The following is a 12,971-nucleotide window of genomic DNA, read 5'->3' as shown; positions in this document are numbered from 1 at the left end:
TATAATGTAAGTTTGTTTTGTGTATGACTTGATCTGTTGTATTATTTGATGAGTTGAGTAAAGTCTTTGGAATAATAAAAAAAAAAAGAGAGAGAGAGAGAGAGAGAGAGAGAGAGAGTGAGAGAGAGAGAGAGAGACAGAGGGAGGGGGAAAGAGAGAGACAGGGAGGGAGAGACAGACAGAGGGAGAGAGACAAAGAAATATGCAAAGATAGAGAGACAGACAGGGAAAGAGAGACAGAGGGAGAGAGGGAGACAGAGAGACAGCGAGAGAGCGAGAGAGAGAGAGACAGACAGAGAGGAAGAGAGGCAGAGAAAGAGATGCAGAGAGAGAAACAGAGCGAGACATAGGGAGAAACACAGATGGGAAAGATACAGAGAGAGAGAGAGAGAGAGAGAGAAAGATAGAGAGATGGAGAAAGCGAGATTTACAGAGAGAGAGACAAGAGAGGGACAGAGAGAGAGGGGAGAGAGAGACAGAAAGAGAGAGAAATACAGAGAGAGAGACAGATAAACAGAGAGAGACTGCTGGAATAACTCAGCATGCCATGCAGCATCTGTGGAGAAGATAGACACAAATTGCTAGAGTATCTCAGCGGGTCAGGCAGCATCTCTGGAGAGAAGGAATGAGTGACATTTTGGGTCGAGACCCTTCTTTGGTTTAGTTTAGTTTAGACATGCAGCACGGAAGTAGGTCTTTTGGCCCACGGTAAGTTTCTGGATCATTGGAACATCTTTTGGGGAAGGTGCGACCTGTTCAAAAAGGACGGGTTGCACTTGAACCCGAGGGGGACTAATACCCTGGCGGGGAGATTTGCAAAGGCTACTGGGGAACTTTAAACTAGAATGGTTGGGGGGAGGGACTCAAATACAGAAAGCTAGTAGAGGTGTGAAGCAGGACGCAGAGAAGGGAAGCACTCAGACCCAACATGTAGAGGGGAAAGAAGAAAAATATAACAAAACAGGGAATAAGAGGTGGTGGGTTTATTACATGTGTGAGCAGAGAGACAGAGGGGGTGTAAAATGAGGGTAGAAGCAATAGGTAGCAAGGTGAAAAGTAAAAGTGGTAGGCAGACAAATCCAGGGCAAAAATCAAAAAGGGCAATTTTTCAACATAATTTTATAAGTGGTAAGACTGTTGTAAAAACAAGCCTGAAGGCTTTGTGTCTCAATGCAAGGAGTATTCGTAATAAGGTGGATGAGTTGAATGTGCAGATAGCTATTAATGACTATGATATAGTTGGGATCACGGAGACATGGCTCCAGGGTGACCAAGGCTGGGAGCTGAACATCCAGGGATATTCAATATTCAGGAGGGATAGACAGAAAGGAAAAGGAGGTGGGGTAGCGTTGCTGGTTAGAGAGGAGATTAATGCAATAGAAAGGAACGGCATTAGCTTGGAGGATGTGGAATCAATATGGCTGTGAAACACTAAGGGGCAGAAAACGCTAGTGGGAGTTGTGTACAGGCCACGTAACAGTTGTAGTGGAGTTGGGGATGGCATCAAACAGGAAATTAGAAATGCGTGCAACAAAAGTAAAACAGGTATACGGGGTGACTTCAATCTACATATAGATTGGGTGAATCAAATTGGCAGGGGTGCTGAGGAAGAGGATTTCTTGGAACGCATTGCGGGATAGTTTTCTAAACCAACATGTAGTGGAACCAATGAGAGAGCAGACTATTCAAGACTGGGTATTGAGGAATGAGGAAGGGTTAGTTAGCAGTCTTGTTGTGCGTGGCCCCTTGGGCAAGGGTGACCATAATATGGTTGAGTTCTTCGTTAGGATGGAGATTGACATAATTAATTCAGAAACAAGGGTTCTGAACTTAAAGAAAGGTAACTTTGAGAGTATGAGACATGAATTGGCCAAGATAGACTGGCAATTGATTCTTAAAGGGTTAACGGTGGATATGCAATGGAAAGCATTTAAAGACCGCATGGATGAACTAACAACAATTATTCATCCCACTTTGGCAAAATAATAAATCAGGGAAGGTAGTGCATCTGTGGATAAAAACGGAATCAGAGATAGTATCAAAACAAAAGATGAAGCATATAAATCAGCCAGAAAAAGCAGCCTACCAGAGGACTGGGAGAGATTCAGAGTCCGGCAGAGGAGGACAAAGGGCTTAATTAGGAAAGGGAAAATAGATTATGAAAGAAAACTGGCAGGGAACATAAAAACTGACTGCAAAAGTTTTTATAGATATGTGAAGAGAAAAAGATTAGATAAAACAAATGTATGTCCCTTGCAGTCAGAAACAGGTGAATTGATCATAGGGAACAAGGACATGGCAGACCAATTAAATAACTATTTTGGTTCTGTCTTCACTAAGGAAGACTTAATTAATCTGCCGGAAATAGCAGCGGACCAGGGGTCAAATGAGATGGAGGAACTGAGTGAAATCCAGGTTAGCCGGGAAGTGGTGTTAGGTAAATTGAATGGATTAAAGGCCAATAAATCCCCAGGGCCAGATAGGCTGCATCCCAGAGTACTTAAGGAAGTAGCCCCAGAAATAGTGGATGCATTAGTGATAATTTTTCAAAACTCTTTAGATTCTGGAGTAGTTCCTGAAGATTGGAGTGTAGCTAATGTAACCCCACTTTTTAAAAAGGGAGGGAGAGAGAAAATGGGGAATTACAGACGTTAGTCGGTAGTGGGGAAACTGCTAGTCAGTTATTAAAGATGGGATAGCAGGACATTTGGAAAGTGTTGAAATCATTGGACAAAGTCAGCATGGATTTATGAAAGGTAAATCATGTCTGACAAATCTTATAGAATTTTTCAAGGATGTAACTAGTTGAGTGGATAAGGGAGAACCAGTGGATGTGTTATACCTGGACTTTCAGAAGGCTTTCGACAGGGTCCCACATAAGAGTACAAACTTAAAGCACACGGTATTGGGGGTTCAGTATTGATGTGGATAGAGAACTGGCTGGCAGACAGGAAGCAAAGAGGAGTAAATGGGTCCTTTTCAGAATGGCAGGCAGTGCCTAGTGGGGTACCGCAAGGCTCAGTGCTGGGACCCCAGCTATTTATAATATATATTAATGATTTGGACCAGGGAATTGAATGCAACGAGAGGCCCGGGGAGCCGTTGGTGCGAGGAAGAGCTACCTGGAGCTGTGAGTATAAAAACAGCACAGGGCTTGCTTTTACAGAGGCCACGGGAGCCGTTGGTGTGAGGAGGAGTTACCTGGAGCTGTGAGTATAAAAAATAGCGCGGGTTTGCTGCTGCAGAGGCCCGGGGAGCCGTTGGTGCTAGGAGGAGCTACCTGGAGCTGCAAAGTTCCATCTCACTTCCAGAGAAGAAGCCTCTGATTGGTGGAAGAGGACCAGAGGAAGCAGCTGATTGGCTTGCATCCCGGGTAAGGCTTTTTTGTATTCGGATAAGGAGGAGAATGAGGGCCAGGGCAGTTTACTGTTCTGGATGTCAGATTTGGGAGGTCATGGAGTCTGAGTGCATTCCAGACGTCCACATCTGCGCCAGGTGCGTCGAGATGGGGCTCCTAAGGGACCGTGTTAGGAACCTGGAACAGCAACTCGATGACCTCTGTCTGCTCAGGGAGAGCGAGGAGGTCATAGAAAGGAGTTACAGGGAGGTGGTCACTCCAAGACCACGGGAGACAGAAAACTGGGTCACATTTAGGAAGGGCAATGAGCAGAGGCAGGGACTGGTGAGTACCCCGGTGGCTGCACACCTTGAAAATAAGTACTCATGTTTGAGTAAGGCTGGGGGAGACAGCCTACCTGGGGGCAGCGACAGTGGCCGGGCCTCTGGCACAAAGACCGGTCCTGTTGCTCAGAAGGGTAAGGAAAAGAAGAGGAGGGCAATTGTAATAGGGGACTCTATAGTCAGGGGGTCGGATAGGCGATTCTGTGGACGCAGACAGGAGACCCGGATGGTAGTTTGCCTCCCTGGTGCCAGGGTCAGGGATGTGTCTGAACGTGTCCAAGAAATCCTGAAATGGGAGGGAGAGGAGCCTGAGGTTGTGGTACATATAGGTACCAACGACATAGGTAAAAAAAAGAGAAGAGGTCCTGAAAGAAGAATTTAGGGAGTTAGGTAGAGAGTTAAGGAGAAGGACTGGCAAAGGTAACAATCTCAGGATTACTGCCTGTGCCACGCGACAGTGAGAGTAGGAATGGAGCGAGGTGGAGGATAAATGCGTGGATGAGGGACTGGTGCAGTGGGTATGGATTCAAGTTTCTGGATCATTGGGACCTCTTTTGGGGAAGGTGCGACCTGTACAGAAAGGACGGGTTGCACTTGAACTCAAGGGGGACCAATATCCTGGCGGGGAGATTTGCAAAGGCTACTGGGGAGACTTTAAACTAGTATGGTTGGGGGGAGGGACTCGAATTGAGAAAGCTAGCAGTCAGTGTGTGAGGCAGGAGGCAGATAATGGTAGCACTCTGACCCAAAATGTAGGGGAGAGAGAAGAAAATGAATAAACAGAGAATAAGAGAGGGTGGGTTTCTTAAATGTGTGTACTTTAATGCTAGGAGCATTGTAAGAAAGGTGGATGAACTTAGTCTGGATTGACACCTGGAAGTATGATGTTGTGGCGATCAGTGAAACATGGTTGCAGGAGGGCTGTGATTGGAAACTAAATATTCCACGATTTCGTTGCTTCAGGTGTGATAGAATTGGAGGGGCAAGAGGTGGAGGTGTTGCATTGCTTATCAGGGAAGGTATTACAGCAGTGCTTTGGCAGGATAGATTAGAGGGCTCGTCTAGGGAGGCTATTTGGGTGGAACTGAGAAATGGGAAAGGGGTAGCAACACTTATAGGGGTGTATTATAGACCGCCAAATGGGGAGCGAGAATTGGAAGAGCAAATATGTAAGGAGATTACAGATATTAGTAGTAAGCACAAGGTAGTGATTGTGGGAGATTTCAATTTTCCACACATAGACTGGGAAACACATTCTGTAAATGGGCTGGATGGGTTGGAGTTTGTAAAATGGGTACAGGATAGTTTTTTGCAGCAATACATAGAAGTACCTACTAGAGAAGGGGCGGTGCTGGACCTCCTGTTAGGAAATTAGACGGGTCAGGTGGCAGAGGTATGCGCTGGGGAACAGTTCGGGACCAGTGATCACAATACCATTAGTTTCAATATAATTATGGAGAGGGGCAGAACTGGGCCTAGGGTTGAGATTTTTGATTGGGAAAGGCTAACTTTGAGGAGATGCGAAAAGGGTTTAAAAGGAGTAAATTGGGACAGTTTGTTTTATGGGAAAGATGTGGAAGAGAAATGGAGGATATTTAAAGGTGAAATTTTAAGAGTACAGAATCTTTATGTCCCTGTTCGGTTGAAAGGAAATAGTAAAAATTGGAAAGAGCCCTGGTTTTCAAGGGAAATTGGACACTTGGTTCGGAAAAAGAGAGAGATCTACAATAATTATAGGCAGCATGGAGTAAATGAGGTGCTTGAGGAGTATAAAGAATGTAAAAAGAATCTTAAGAAAGAAATTAGAAAAGCTGAAAGAAGATATGAGGTTGCTTTGGCAAGTACGGTGAAAGTAAATCCAAAGGGTTTCTACAGCTATATTAATAGCAAAAGGATAACGAGGGATAAAATTGGTCCATTAGAGTCAGAGTGGACAGCTATCTGCAGAGCCAAAAGAGATGGGGGAGATATTGAACAATTTCTTTTCTTCGGTATTCACCAAGGAGAAGGATATTGAATTATGTGAGGTAAGGGAAACCAGTAGAGTAGCTATGGGAAACTATGAGATTCAAAGAAGAGGAAGTACTGACACTTTTGAGAAATATAAAAGAGGATAAGTCTCCAGTTCCGGACAGGATATTCCCTAGGACATTGAGGGAAGTTAGTGTAGAAAAGGCAGGGGCTATGACAGAAATATTTCAAATGTCATTAATTGGAAACGGGAATAGTGCCGGAGGATTGGCGTACTGTGCATGTTGTTCCATTGTTTAAAAAGGGGGCTAAGAGTAAACCTAGCAATTATAGACCTGTTAGTTTGATGTCAGTGGTGGGCAAATTAATGGAAAGGATACTTAGAGATAATATATATAAGCATCTGGATAAACAGGGTCTGATTAGGAACAGTCAACATGGATTTGTGCCTGGAAGGTCATGTTTGACTAATCTTCTTGAATTTTTTGAAGAGGTTACTCGGGAAATTGATGAGGGTAAAGCAGTGGATGTTGTATATATGGACTTCAGTAAGGCCTTTGACAAGGTTCCTCACGGAAGGTTGGTTGAGAAGGTTCATTTTTTGGGTATTAAGTATGCAGATGACACTAAGATAGGTGGGGTTGTGGAAAATGAAGTAGATATTCAAAGTCTACAGATAGATTAATGCCAGTTGGAAGAGTGGGCTGAAAGATGGCAGATGGAGTTTAATGCTGATAAGTGTGAGGTGCTACATCTTGGCAGGACAAATCAAAATAGGACGTACATGGTAAATGGTAGGGAATTGAAGAATGCAGGTGAACAGAGGGATCTGGGAATAACTGTGCACAGTTCTCTGAAAGTGGAATCTCATGTAGATAGGGTGGTAAAGAAAGCTTTTGGTGTTCTGGCGTTTATAAATCAGAGCATTGAATATAGAAGTTGGGATGTAATGTCAAAAATTGTACAAGGCATTGGTGAGGCCAATTCTGGAGTATGGTGTACAATTTTGGTCGCCTAATTATAGGAAGGATGTCAACAAAATAGAGAGAGAGTACAGAGGAGATATACTAGAATGTTGCCTGGGTTTCAGCAACTAAGTTACAGAGAAATGTTGAACAAGTTAGGGCTTTATTCTTTGGAGCACAGAAGGTTAAGGGGGGATTTGATAGATGTATTTAAAATGATGAGAGGGATAGACAGAGTTGACGTGGATAAGCTTTTCCAATTGAGAGTAGGGAAGATTAAAACAAGAGGACATGTCTTGAGAATTAAGGGACAGAAGTTTAGGGGTAATACGAGGGGGAACTTCTTTACTCAGAGAGTGGTAGCTGTGTGGAATGAGCTTCCAGTGGAAGTGGTGGAGGCACGTTCGATTGTATCATTTAAAAATAAATTGGATAGATATATGAATGGGAAAGGAATGGGGGGTTATGGTCTGCATGCAGGTAGACGGGACTAGGGGAAAATAAGAGTTCGACACGGACATGAAAGGCCGAGATGGCCTGTTTTCCATGCTGTAATTGTTATATGGTTAAATGGTTATCTGGTTGTGTTGCACCACATGTTTGTAATAAGTCGATAAATGGAGACCAAATCTTTAAGAATTGGTCTGATTTGCCTGATTGGAGGAATCTCATATCTTCAAGGTGTAACATTTCCGACATTTTTGAAATCCACATTTTGAGCATCGATGTGGGTGTATTTTTCCAGAATTTAAGTATAAGTTTTTTTGCCGTTATTAAACCATAATTAAGTAGACATTTTTGAAACTAAGTCAGTTTACATCCGTCTTGAAGCAGGAGGAGACAGCCAGAGACAGGAGGGGAGGGAGAACTTGCATGAGGGGAGGCTAACCGGCCAGAACCTGGCAGCAGCAGTGGGGGAGAACGCAACAAGTGAGGGGTCTGGGGCGTGCAGGGATCAGCAGGAAAGCCGGCAGGGGCAGGCTGGGACTGGAGAGGTGGAGCATAAGGACCCGCAGGTGGAGGTTTCGGCTCGTTCACAGCCAACAGGTGTTGACGGCTCCGACGATAGACAGTCCCTTCATAGTCCACCAGGTAAGAACGAGGCGAAACAGCCATACCAACTACGGTCGCGAGACGGGAATAGCCGGTGCTAGTTTGCAACCGAACGACGTGCCCGGGCAGTAGGGACGTCAGTGGGCGGCAAGACCTGTCGTGGGAACGCCGTTGATCCTCATGCTTCTGTTCAATCCGCTGCTGGACAACGGCAGGCTCGAATATCTTGGGTAGCAGGGTCTGTTGAGCGATCGGCATAGGTGGCCCGGTTGTCGTCGAAATCAGACGCTGAGCAGGGGAACCCATGGTCGGGTCACAGGAGGTTAAGTAAGCCCAGGTAGAAGTCGGAGTTAGACAGGCGGGACTGCTCCAGCAGATCCTTAGCACTCCGCGCGGCTCGCTCGGCAAGGCCGTTGCTTTGTGGATACTCCGGGCTGCTAGTGTAGTGGTGAAAGTTCCACTTGGTAGCGAAAGATTTGAATTCAGCGCTGGTAAATTGTCGGCCATTGTCCGTTTGTAAACGAACAGGGGCACCGAAGGTGGCGAAGTGCCTGCGCAGTCCGCTGATGACCATCTCGGAGGTGATTGAAGGAAGCAGGTCCACCTCCAACCAGTTGGAGTACGAGTCCACCAGGACAAGAAACTGCTTGTCCCGCCATTCGAATATGTCGGCAGCCAGCGATGTCCAGGGCATGGCGGGCGCCGGCTGCTGCAAAAGGGGCTGTGGCTGCTGGTGCGGGGCGAGGTTGTTGCAGGTGGAGCAGGAGGAAACTTGATATATTTGGCCATACCGGGCCAGTAGAATTGTCCCTGAGCGTGAGAAATAGTAGCATCGACCCCAGGATGACCGCTATGGGCTGCGTTGTAGTAGAGATCATACAGAGAGGCTGGAACCATGACCTTGTGGCCTTTGACGATAACACCATCTTGGAACACCAGCTCATCGCGGACCAGAAAGAACGGTTGGGCACCCGATGGCAAAGTTGTCCGTTTGTCGGGCCAGCCGCGCTTGATGACAGCTGCAAGTTGCTGCAACGCAGGGTCAGCGACGGTGTGTTTGATCAGGCACTGAAGTTGCCTGGTTGGGACGTTCAGCACCAAGAGGTCTTCTTGCTCGTAGGGGTGGCGGTCACAGGTGGCCCGTGGGGCACGAGATAGAGTATCGGCCACATGCATTTCAGTGTGCTTTTTGTAAACCAGATGGAAATCAAAATGTTAGAGCTGCAGCATCATGCGCTGCAGTCTGGCAGGGGCAACATGTATGGGCTTGCTAACAATTGTCACTAGTGGCTGGTGGTCGGTCTCGACCGTGAATCTGCTGCAGAAAAGGAAATCTTTAAACTTGGAACAAGCAAACACAACCGCGAGGAGCTCCTTCTCGATTTGAGCATACCGTTGCTCCGTGTCGGTCATGGTTCGCGAGGCATACGAAACAGGTAGCAGCGATCCATCATCAAAGAGCTGCAGGCAAGCAGCACCGAGTCCAAAATGGGAAGCATCACAGGTAACAACAATGGGACAGCACAGGTCAAAGAATTTGTGTTGGGGTGCTGGTCATCTTAGATTTCAGAAATTCGAAAGCCTGTTGGTGTTGTGGGAACCAGGACCAGGCAGTGTCTTTTTCAGTTAGTTGCCTCAGGGGTGAGCTCAGCTCGCTGAGATTATGAAGAAACCTACCGAGGTAATTGACCATGCCCAGGAAACTTTGCAGACCGAGGACATCGATTGGGGCTGGCATCTCAGAAATTGCAGCAGTCTTTTGTGGGTCAGGCTTTAGTCCATCAGAAGTGAAGATGTGTCCGACGTAAGGCACTTCAGAGACACGAAATTTGCACTTTTTTTATTGTTCAGTTTTAAATTGATCTGTCGAGTCCGGTCCAGGACCCGGCGCAGGTTTTTGTCATGCTCGGCGGCATTCTCCCCGTAGACTAGGATATCATCCACGATGAGGGCGCACGGCATGCCAGCGAACAGCTGTTCCATGGATCTCTGGAACACCTCGCTGGCAGAGTTGATTCCGAATGGCATCCGCAGGAATTTGAATCTGCCATAAGGAGTAGCAAACGTTGTGAGATCGGAGGAGCGTTTGTCGAGTGGTATTTGCCAGAAGGAATTTTTGGCATTGAGGATGGAGGAAACCGTGGCCTGGCCGACTTGAGCCGCAACATCTTCCACGGTTCTCATGGGGTAGTGTGGTCGCCTAATTGCGGGGTTCAGGTCCTTTGGGTTGATGCACACTCTTATCTTGTTCTTGTCCTTTTTTAGCGTGGTAACCATGGTGGAGACCCACTCGGTGGGCTCACTAACTGCCTCCAGCACCCCCATCGCGATCATGCTCTTCAGCATCGATTCAACGTTGTCCTTCATAGCGTGGGATACTCTGTGTGATGCATGGACCACAGGCGCCACCTTTGGGTCGGTGCGAATCTTGTAGACGAAAGGCAGTTTGCCCAGCTCATTATCAAACAGGTCCGGGTACTCAGATATCGGATCCAACATCACCCACACCTCATGGACAGTGCGGACGAACGAGACTAGTCCCAGGTCCTGGCATGCCTGATTGCCCAACAAAGTCACACAATCAGAGTCGAGAACATAGAACGTGAGAGCCCGCGACGACCTCTGCAGCACACAATTGAGAATGGCCTTGCCCACTGGTTTCAGCACCTCGCCCCCGTAAGCATGTAAAGTCGAACGGTCAGCGCTTAGTTGCTCATTTGCCTAATCTTTCTGAACAGGTTTGTTGACATAATATTGACCTTCGCCCCCGTGTCGAGCTTATCAGAGAAGGTCGAATTGTTGACAGTAATGAGGACCGAAAGGATCCGTGAGTCGAGCAGGTGCATGTAGGAGTGTGAAAACACTAACATCTTCTTGAGAAGTAATTGGCAGAGTCGTGAGCAGTGTCGAGAGAGAACCAAACTCGCTACCAACTTGCACCAAGTTGTTTAGAACTTGTCTAGAAGCTGGGGGAAGTTTCCCACGGGAGCGGCAGACAGCCGAGGAATGGTTCAATTTCTTGCAGAAATTGCAGGATTTTCCGGGCACAGCGACTGCATTGAATGCGCATAACCGCAATTAGGGCATTTGTTAACGCCTTGGCCGCCGGGGACGTAGATGGCCCGCGACATGGGTCTGGTGTTAACTATGTTAGGACGTTGAGACCTGTTGAGAACAGTTCAATTAATCGATTTATTATCAGACCCTCGCTGTCCGAACAGCGGGTCAACGACTTTGGCTAACCTGCATGCGTGCATGGCTTCGGTTAGAGTAAGATCAGGTTTCCTTAGTAGCTCCGATCGTAATTTCTGATCGAGCATCCCTGTGACTATAATGTCTCTAGTAAGCTGTTCAGTCATATTATCAAATCAGCACCTCTGAGCAAGGTAACGCAGATCAGCAATAAAACATTCAACAGGCTCATCATGCTGCTGCTTTCTCGTAATAAACTTGGCTCTCTCTAAAATGCGGTTAGAAGGCAGGTCACAAAGCTCAGCGAATTTTCGCAACAGACATACCGGGTCGTCAGCAGACTCTGCAGGTACTTGGACCTGATCATGTTCATCCCGGTCCGCGGGACTGTAGGTGAAGGCTTGTGCTCTCCTCATGGCATCAGGCCCAGCGAGATTTAGAAAAAGGGAAGCTTTAACGGCATCAGGATCGTTGCGATGAACAATGTTCATGTAGTGGGTAAAATCCATCTCAAAAGTTGACCAGCGCTCCGCTATGTCTGCATCAAAGACCAGGGGCGCGGGTTTGCGGCATGAGGATGCCATGGTGCCACAAAGAGAGTAAACCTCCGACAAAGAAACAAACTCAAGAAATAAAACCTGATAAACAGGAGGTGCGAGAATTAACTTGCCGCCACCATGTAAAGAAGTGAATCTCACACACTTGTAACTTTACTTAACTCTTTAATAAACACACAGATTAAACATGATCCAGCACTAACTGCACGCAGTCTGTCACCGTGCTGGAGAGAGAGATAGGAAGAGAGAGTGTTATTATACTTGATAACTAAGGTGTGGTTAGTGGTACTAAGGTAGCTACATTATTGGTTGCATGCATAAACCATCTACAATTCCTATTCTTTCCCAATGGTAAACATTTTATCAATAATAGATGGTTTAAATGACGGATTATTTAACTATTGGAGAAAGGAGCAATAGGTTCCTTAATTTGAGAGTTCATTTTATTTGTTTCAAATTTGTATCGTACTATGAATAATTGGATTATTCTTATATATTGTATTGTTGAGTTTTATCGGGGAGAAAAGGATCGTTCTTATGTTCAAAGGATAACAATCCTCTTTCTCCATTATTATCCAGTCTACTTGTTGAGCAGTTGTCCAACCAATGAATTACATTTTTATTATTCACTGCCCAAGTCGACAAGAAATTGGGGAGTGTCAGTCCGCCAAATTCTTTAGGTTTTCACAGGTGTTTTCTTTGAATTCTATGTGATTTATAGTCCCATATGAAATTTGTAATATCAGAGTCAAGTTTTTTAAAGAATTTTGGTATTGATTGAAATGAATACAAAATCTGTGGTAGGAAAATCATTTTTATAGCCTTTATTCTGCCTATTAAAGACATCGGCAGTGTTTTCCAAAATTTAATCAATGGATTTAATTTAGTTAGTAAAGGCATATAGTTTGCATTAAATAAAGATTTATATTTTCTGGTAATTTTGATACCAAATATTTAAATTTTTCTGTTGCAATTCTAAAAGGGAATTTTAAAAGTTGTGTTGGCTCTTGAGGTTTTATCGTGATAATTTTGCTTTATTCCAAATTATTCTATATCCTGAAAAGGAACCAATTCCTCTATTAAATTTAATATATTTGGTATGCTGATTTGCGATTTTGTAATGTATACTTCATATACGTCATCTCTGGGTCAGTAAAGGCACGTTCTACACTTTTTTAAGTAATCCTCATTCTTGCAGGGAACATTATACCATATCTTACAGATTGAATTCCTTTCAGAATCTGTCTTGTCTTTGAGAACATGTCCCTTTTTTTTGGTGATTTCTGGAGGATAGTCTCGGAAGAATCTCAAATTGTCCGCTTCAAACATCAAATTCGTTCCGAATGGGACTTGTTTTATAATATCTTCCAAAGCAGAAATGTCATGAAATTTCACTATGATCTGTCTTGGAGGGGCTCCTAGCCTTGGTTTAGCTCGTCGAACCCGATGAGTCACATTGATTCTCAGATTGTCAGACAGCTTAAATACATGTTTAAGTAAGTTGGCAGCAAACTCCCGAGAGTTCCTTCAAGATTCCCTTCCCTCTGTGACT

At 45.3% G+C, this 12,971-nt stretch overlaps 1 pseudogene; it reads left to right on the top strand.

The window, feature by feature from the left end:
• The first annotated feature begins 284 nt into the window (after positions 1 to 284).
• LOC129694776 (zinc finger protein 850-like) overlaps positions 285 to 12,971 on the top strand; it is a 69,594-nt pseudogene continuing 56,907 nt past the window's right edge.

The sequence above is a fragment of the Leucoraja erinacea genome, unplaced genomic scaffold (assembly GCF_028641065.1).
Source record: "Leucoraja erinacea ecotype New England unplaced genomic scaffold, Leri_hhj_1 Leri_795S, whole genome shotgun sequence".
In the NCBI taxonomy this organism is placed as follows: domain Eukaryota; kingdom Metazoa; phylum Chordata; class Chondrichthyes; order Rajiformes; family Rajidae; genus Leucoraja; species Leucoraja erinaceus.
This window is presented reverse-complemented; position numbering and strand designations above follow the sequence as displayed.